At 44.1% G+C, this 9,130-nt stretch overlaps 1 protein-coding gene across 16 annotated transcripts in view; it reads right to left on the bottom strand.

The window, feature by feature from the left end:
* Positions 1-9,130, bottom strand: part of LOC147014280 (R3H domain-containing protein 1-like) — a 234,179-nt gene that overhangs the window by 183,501 nt on the left and 41,548 nt on the right. The window contains exon 1 of one of the 16 annotated variants that reach the window (XM_085852142.1): positions 5,036-5,057. The exons of the other annotated variants lie outside the window; for them this stretch is intronic. The gene's annotated coding sequence lies outside the window, so the exon portion shown is untranslated. Of the gene's footprint in view, positions 1-5,035; positions 5,058-9,130 lie in introns of those variants that run through there. 16 annotated transcript variants of the gene reach the window in all.

Raw genomic sequence — 9,130 nt, 5'->3', positions numbered from 1 at the left:
AACTCACAGCTCGTGCACTTTGCACCAGCCCGTGACGTCATGCAGCTGCACGTGTACCTCGTCCCTCGTTGGATGGTACCATCCGGCAGGGATACCCCTCCTGCTGGATTCCAACCCCGCGGGCAGCTATGACGTCACCGTGCGCATAAAAAAAAAACAAGCCCCACGTCTCGAGGGGTTCCCCACGCGAACACATGTGCTTTGCCCGTTGGAGCTTAACACACACGCCCGCGTGGAGAACCCATCCAGTCCAAATCCGTAATCCTGCCTAAACTTTGTCCGTCCGCGGGATCGGCAAATCCACCGCGTGCATTTCCGGACCGGGACTTCACTCTCGCAAGTGAGCACGTGGGAGCCTCGTGCGTTGCACAGCACGGACCTCGCGCTCGCTGCTGGGTGAACCCGGCACGGTCCCCGAAACATCTACAGCCGCTACTCGGCTTTTGTCCCTCACATGTCGCCGTCGTCATCTCCATTCAACACACGCACTCCCGCGTGTCACGACGCTCATACACCATTCCATTAAATTCACATCGGGAGACGCGGCTGCATGTTCACACATGCCGACCGACATCTCCCTCACAGACCGCTCTCTCACACACACGGTCTCCCTTGCACTCGGCCGTTCACTCACGCATGCCACCTCCCTCGCACACATGGCTCCACTCACTCGCGGTCTTCCACTCACTCGTGCCATTTCCCTCACACAAACCACACCACTCACACACGCGGGGGCACTCGCCCGCGGTGCCTCATCCACACACGGCGTGCTGGGAAGCACGCATTCTGGCACACTTACCACCACACCACTCACACACGGGGTCGCTTCCACACACGGGGGCGCACTCACACCTTGCACCACACACACCGGGACAACCACACTGGGGATTCGTGTACCCACAAGGGTCTCCGGGGCCTCTATACCCCCCAAGCTTTCCGTGCACCTGTCCACAGCACCCGTCCGCTCAACCTCGCAAAGCACGACCGAACCCACCTGGTCGTGACTCGCCTCAAGGGGGCATACTCCCTCCCCTCGTTCCTGGAGAAGGACATCCAGCTGCTCGCACTGGGTCCCTACACGCTCCGCGAGCTCACCCTCATTGTCCACTACCTCTGTGTGTGTGTGTGTGTGTGCGTCTCTAACCCCGTCTTCATCGTGTAGTCTTCCCTCTATCGTTCCCATCTCCCATGTCTCTGTACATTTATTAGTTTCTGTTGTCCCCTCGTGTCTATTGGTCTCTGCTTCTTTCTGGCGTCTTTCCATTATCTTTATGTAGGTCAACCTTGCTTACTCCTCAAGTCGCTCCCGTCCTTCCCTGTGTTTCACTCCTTGCTCTTTCACGATCTCCGCGTACCTCATCCTTGCTTTCCGTCTTAATTGTTTCTTTTCTCTCCCTCGCAATTCCTTTCACCTCGTCTCTTGTTTCCCGTGTCTCTATACATTTTCTCTCCTTGTTCCTTATTTCTGTCTCTTCCTGGTTCCTTTTTCCTTCGCATCTGAGTCGTTCTTTCTCTCTGAGCCCCATTAGCTGTTCGTTCTCCCTCCGGAGCTCCTCAATCTCCGTTGACTCCAATCTCGCTCTCCGTTTTAGTTGTTCAATTTCACACTCATATAGTTGTTGTTTTCTCTCCCACTGTTCCTCCTGCTCTTTGTTTTCCAATCTCATTGTTTCTTTCAATTGGCTCATTTCCTTCCTGTGTTTCATTCGCTGTTCTCTCACTACTCTTCCTCGTTTCCTCTCCTGTCCTTCCTTCTCCAGTTTCATGGTTTGCTTCATTTGGTTACGCTCCTTTTTGTGTTTCATTTGCTGCTGTCTCATTACTCTTCCTTGTTTCCTCTCCTGTCCTTCCTTCTCCAGTTTCATGGTTTGCTTCATTTGGTTAATCTCCTTTTTGTGTTTCATTTGCTGCTGTCTCATTACTCTTCCTTGTTTCCTCTCCTGTCTTTCCTTATCCAGTTTCATGGTTTGCTTCATTTGGTTAATCTCCTTTTTGTGTTTCATTTGCTGCTGTCTCATTACTCTTCCTTGTTTCCTCTCCTGTCTTTCCTTATCCAGTTTCATGGTTTTCTTCATTTGGTTCATCTCCATTTTGTGTTTCATTCGCTGTTCTTTGTCTATCTCCTCGCACTACAGCCTCGCCTTTTCTTTCAATTGGTCAACCTCGGCTTCATGTTCCTTTTGTTTTGTATTCCATTGTTTCTCTCGTTCTTCCCTCTCCAATCTCCTTGTGTCCTTCAATCTCCTGATTTCTCCTTCCTGCTTCATTCCTTGCTCCTTCAACTTCTCCTTGTATTCCAACCTATTTTTTTCCTTTTGTCGTTAAGTTTCAAATTCATACTCTTTCAGTTTTTTATTCCACTGTCTCTCTTGTTCCTCGTTCTGTTCGGTTAGATACAAGATAATATTTTTTTACTATCATAATCAATAAACAGTTGCCGAATATCTTATAGAATGGCAGACGAGATACATAGGTTTTGAAAATGGCGATTTTTATAACTTCTGTGACCTTGACCCTGACCTTGAACCCGGACCCAGACAAAAGTTATATCGTTGTGCAACACTCATCGACCTCTACCCACATACTAAGTTTCATCAAGATCGGAAAGAAAAATTGTTGACGGACAGACATTTGGTCCGGCTTTATTAGGTCATCTCGGTATAGATGACCTAAAAAGCAATCAATTGAATCCATACCAAAGAAGCAGTGAAAGTGTATTGTGACATGTACACATGGCATTCACAAACACAAGGAAAAGAATATGTTGTGCCTGAGGCAGGTGGGGCAAAGGGGGTGGGCAGAGGGAGGGGCATGGGATGGGGAGGGGTTGGGGATTAAAGCTAAATTACAATAACACAAGATAAATTGTATTTTTCTTCTTCATTGAAAACACAAATCCTCTTCATCTGAGGTCGACAAAAAAAAGCTCATGCTTCAGGCTTTCGAGGACTTCCGTGACCTCCCTTTGTGCCTCCAAAACTGACTGTAGTGGTTTATTGAGGTCCTCAGTTTGTCTCCTTTCCAATCGCAAATAGACTAGCTTCTTCAGAACAGATATGTACATTAGTGGGATGTCAACTGTTTAATATATCACTGATTAAATGCATAAATGAAAACAATCAACATGTACTATCATTGCAAATGGATGGACAGGCAACAACCATCATTCAAAGAAAGATGTAGAGATGGTTTCACATGATAATATCTTGTGACCATCCTTACCTTGTTTACATTATTTTTGGCATATCATCTCTACATCCTTTGACATGTTGAAAAAAATGTTTTTATCACCTGTACAGTATATCGATGAGCAACTATAAAAACAATAGCAAACATTACTGGGCACTTAACAATGCACAGTCTTGCCATGGTATATAGATTACAGGAGATCTGAGAACAAGAATGATCTATATTAGAGTATATCTGGGTACCAACAACAACATACACCACAACACACCACACAGATCCACACTCTCCTTTCCCTTTGGGAATGACTAAAGCTATCCAGAAAAAGGTTATTTGCAACAAAAGGCAATCATGCTGAATTGTTAACAAGAATGATGTCGGATTGATTCTGTCTCCAGATTACAAAGACAATCAGCTTGAGAGGAATACAATCGACAACAAGTCAGAGCATTTTACAATGAAGCAAACCTCATATAGTATTTGAAAAAGAAAAACCCATTTTTACACTCCGGGGTGCGAATATTAAAGTTGATCTGCATGCGGACACAGACACAGATGCAATACGATATCATGGTCTCCCCGGTCCTTTTGGCAAGAGGCAAGGTTAATGAGTTGGTTAAAAGTTTATCTGGATATATTTACGTCGTGTTTAGTAAGCTGTCTGCTTTGAACATTTCTGACTGGCTCTTCACGGTTTGCCTTCTTCAGTTTTAACACTACCAACCCTTCCTGAATGTGTACTGTCTTTACCAGGGTCTTGTAAGGAAATTTCCCAGGACCATTTCTTTGAATAGTCATCATTCACAATTAACGCTTCAGTTCACCAGAGTATGTATACGAGCCATTGGCTGACATTTCCACCTCTCCAGAGCAACTTCTCATAATGGTGAGTGATCTGCTGCAAACACCTTAAAATTCTGATCATGAAAAGTTCAACAACAATAAAAATCAAAAAAAATAAAAAAATAAAAAAAATCAATGAGAAATGGGAAATCTCAAATCTCAAATAATTCCACAGAATGTAGATTGTTACTGCATAAATCTACAAATTTTAGTCTACCAATCCCAATAAACATTGAATGTTGAGTTATCCTGCAATCAAAGATTCATCCTCGGTTAAAACAAGTGTCGCAGCAACAAATCTGTTTCATATCAAAACAATAGAAACCGAGTCTTTGCAAGATTATTGACATATATTCAAATGTGGCTGAGTTCCATGGTGTCAATTCTTTGCACAGGATTGAACATCGCCAGTCACTCAGTCATCTATCAACTGGTCTTATACCACCCCCCCCCACTCTCTTAATTTTGTTTTCTCAAACTTGGTACCACCTGTTGCACATGCTCTGCCAACAGTTCAATCCGATAATAGCATCTCTTCCTCAATCCCACTTATCCCTTCATCTTCCCTCTTCTCTTTCCACAGCTCTGAAAATAGACTTCTGGTTCATTCTTGCTGTCAGTTTCGAGAAATCTCCCCATCATTACCCGAAAAATAATGTACTAATAATAGACAAGTTCTCTAACTAAAATTTAACACATTAACCTTCACAATGTAAACAGTCATATTTCCACAAATGAAGATGGTCAACAAATATGTAAAGAATACTCACATGACCATTTCTGATCAATTATATACCCCTTCATGTACAATCAAATATTTTTGATAAAACATTTCAGACTGATTGAGGAGCTTGTAAACATTTACAAATAAAAAGACATCAAGACAGTACTTTTGCACAAATTAGTAACAATGGATGGAAGTTCTCAATGGTAGCCATGAGTTCAGAGCCATCTCCCGAGACATATTGCATGATTTCAATACAGTCTGGCACCCTGCCCTGCTCACCAAACTCTCTTCTGATGGTACCCAAGGCAATCTCCACTCTTGGCTCACAGACTTCCTCTCCTGTTGCAGCTGACATGTGGCCCTTAATGGAATTCTCTCACCCCCTCTTCCTGTCCAGTATGGAGTTCCTCAAGGAGTGTTGTGGGCCCCATGGTTTTTCTGGTTTTCATCAATGATCTCTCCGACTCTCTGGAAAATCCTCTTTTTCTCTTTGCTGCTGACTCCACCCTCTGCCGTACCATCTGTCATCCCACAGATCGGCAAGCAGCACCCTCTTCACTCTCTGCAGATCTGGATAAAATCACAAGCTGGTCCAACACGTGGAACATGTCTTTCAATCCTGACAAATCTCACATACTCACCACGTCTCTCCAAAAGGACCATCCGGACCCCCCCCCCACACCCCCTCCCACCCATCTCATCTCAACAATCCTCTTGAAGAATTCCTTTCATTCAAATATTTGGGCTTCACCATCTGCAATGACATTTCCTGGAAAAGCCACATCTCCAAGCAAGCCTCCAATTAGGTATCCTCCATCATGCAAAGTCCTTCCTTGGCACACCTGAGCTACTGACCAGGTACAAAACTTTCATCCATAGCCTGATAGATAGAGTACTGCCCTTCCCTCTGGGCTGGTGCTCCTGCATCTCACCTTTCTCGGCTTCACGCTGTGGAAATCAAGGCATTTAAGATTATTGGTATCAACCACGATGAGGCTGAGTCTTTGGTATCAACCACGATGGGGGTCTCACTCTCACCAAAGGCAGGTCGGTGGTCTTTCTGTCTTCTACAGTCTCCTTTCTGACCTCACCCCCCCCCCCTGCTCTGTCTGCTATCTGTCCCACCCATATTTCCGCAGGGCGCTCAAGGTCCACCAGCAACCCCTTTCTGGTTAAACTACCAAAATCAAGAATCACTGCCACCTTCATCCTTTCATTCCTCTTTTTCCCCACCTTTGAAACAAACTCCCACACACTCTTCAATCCCACTCTTCCCTCCAGATCTTCAAAATATCTGTTCACCACCATCTCTAATCTTCCCCCATGCAAAACCATGATCTTTTCTACCCCTGTTAATCCACCCCAAACCTACCTCCTTCAAATTCCATGCTATCCTTCCTGAAAATCGCTGTAGTGTCCATCTTGTTTACCCCATGTACCCCGCCTATTCCCACCATGTGTTTATTCCCCACTCTTTTGTGCTTCCCTCTCCCGTCTCCTGCTCCCCTTGTTATACGTTCTGTGTATTAGCTCCAATATGAGTCTTGACATTGTACATGAAAAATAAAATTAGGAGACAATGTAAAATGAACATGTCACATGGTATTTTAACCTACAAGGTGAACATCGTGCAGGAGCTATGTGCTCAGATGAGAAAAACCAACAGGCAAACCGAAACAGCAGACAAGCTTGTAAAATACACGGCATTGAAGAAAGAAACCCGGAGGAAACGGACAACTTAGCAAACCTGCCAGGATTCAATAGAGGGTGTTAAAGACTCAATCACCAGCCAACTGCTCATATGGGAACACAAAATAGGCAGACTAACAAGAATGGAAAAAACAGAGATAAGCTTTTCATTGCATCTTCCGAGTCCAGCACCACACTTCGACATTACAACCTCTCTTCATTGTGATGTTGCGACAAGTACCAGTATGGTATTTTAGGCTGCCAACAAGTCCATTCATTGATCGGAAGCATAATTCAGCAATGTTAAAAAAAAAAAAAGTGAGTGTGATATACTCTCGACATTTGAGGAGTGGCAATTGAGGGTCAATCGTGTCCACAAGAATAGCACTACCTCAGCAATCAGTGAGAGTGCTGGGATATGGATAAAATGCAAGCATGTTGGTCCAAATGGCATTTTCTCTATAAGAGGGAGGCTCATTCAAGAGCAAGGTTAAATCAACAGTGGGATATGAGGTCATCCTCTTTGCTCTCATCATGGGAATAATAATTAAGCACAACCATCAGGGGATAAACAAATAAGACAAAGAAAGAGATAAAAAGGAAAGATATAAAAGAGAGAGGGGGAGATAAAGATAAACTTTGACTTTGACCCAGTGGGGGGGAGAGATGGAGAGATGGAGGTGGGGTGGAGGTAGAAGGGAGGGATGGGTAGATAAAAGATATAAAGGGAGAATGATACAGAGGGAATGGGAGGGAGAGAAGAAACACTGAAATCAGCAAGTACAAGCGAAGAGCGAGATAGAACAGTCTCTGGAAGGTGGTTCGATCGACAGGAAAAGCAAGGAATAAAAGTTGAGGTGTGCAGTCAGCCTGAATTTTGGAAGTTTAACCAGGAGGGGATTACTGCATACTGGGGGGAGAGTTAGAGCACTGAGTGACCAAGGGAACAATGTTGGAGAATAGATGATAGACAATCAAAATAAAGACCAATTACTACACCGTAGTCCCAATAAGAAAGCCAGACATAACAACACACAACACACACATGGCCTGCCCGCAATGTAAGGAATACAGATATCACGCTTTGGTCTCACCATGGGAGATTCCAATTATTTTGAGATCCTTAGATTCCACAGAATCCAGTAAAGACAGAAGTGATGCTGGATTATTGTCAGGTCAGGTAAGGTGAGATCTATGACTTGCTACAGGTACCATGTAAACCTGTACTAACATGTTTCATGGTCGGGTTGTCGGCAAGTACACTGTCTACCCCACCAGGTTTCCTGGTTAGGAGGGTGTATGATATGGACACCCAGCATGATGAAAAACAAAACCTGTCAAAGGGTGGAGGAACTCCTTGTGAGCAAACATCCATCTACATCTAGTGCCCAACTGTGTCTGCAGACGTCCTCCTGCAGTTGGGTTACTTTTTATGAGGAGGTTGGTGTAGTCTAGGACCTGGCTTAGACATGTATGCACTTAATTTAGGAGAGGATAACTCAATTGTTTTAGGCTAATATGACCCCAAGGAACAACTTGGGATGTGTGCCAAAATCTCTATCCGGGACGAACAGCCCGAAAATGACCACGCCCTTTTTAAAATCTATGTACCCCATTGTCTATCACTCTATTATCACTCACTCAGCCTGCTTTTGATTTATTCATAGCACCAGTGCTACAAGATCCGGAAAGAGAGAGTGAGAGAACGACTTATCCATCCAGGACTGCTATCAACTGAAGGAGAAGTTCCCACTCCTCTACAACTCCTACATGAATGGTGGATTTGTCATGAACACCACCAAGAAAGGTAGTGGAGTGCCCTTTGACCAGGTGCAAGAGCAGTGCTACAATCGGCCTGCCAAAGTGAGTGGAGGATAATTGGGGTCACCAGAAAGAAGGAAGCAGTAGCTCTGTGGGGAATTATCAAGCATAAAAGACCAGTACGTTGACCTCCTGAAGATGAAGGATGATGTCGAAGGAGAACTCACTTCACCACGACTTCAACCCAAGTACTGCAACTAAGATAGTTGGGATGGTGCAAGACATAGAGGAGTATCTCCTGAAGGTATGCAGACCTCTACAAGACCAGGTAGCACTGAAGAATGTTCTCACTGGAGAAATTGTGACCAATGTAAATGTAGACAAGTTGTTGTGCTGCATCAAGGAGGGCAGCACTGCTTGTGCTAATTTTATCAATGATCGACTCACAAATAGGTCGATATCGATACACTCAACTATTAGCAAAATCAAGTTTACGTCCCCCAATACAACCTTGAAATTGGCTCCCAAAGCAGACATCAAAGATGAGACAATCAAAGCTCTCATGTTTATTGAGTATGGGAGTCACCGGGGGTTCACTGTTGAGGAGCTACTCAAGCATGAGATCACCAACTCTGCATTCTTCTTGGTTGACGAAGATAGTTACTTGAGGAAGAGTACCAAATCACAACTTGGGACTGAGCTGCTGAAGTTGTGCCCACTAATAGATAAAAAGGGCCAGAAAACGATTTATGTAAATGATTGAAATAAATAGTATGTAAATGATTGAAAATACAATTTCTTTATATTAATCAAATGCTCGCTTTCTTTCTTTTTAAAAAAAATCCCTTGTATTGTTCAAATTCCTGTCAGTTCAACTCGAGTAGATGACACAAATCTTCTAACTTTGCTCTAAGTCTGGAAAGT

Source organism: Eptatretus burgeri, chromosome 13 (assembly GCF_056783735.1).
Source record: "Eptatretus burgeri isolate ZD-2024b chromosome 13, Ebu_testis_v1, whole genome shotgun sequence".
Lineage (NCBI taxonomy): Eukaryota > Metazoa > Chordata > Myxini > Myxiniformes > Myxinidae > Eptatretus > Eptatretus burgeri.
The sequence above is the reverse complement of the archived record's forward strand: the minus strand, read 5'-3'. Positions and strand labels throughout refer to the sequence as shown.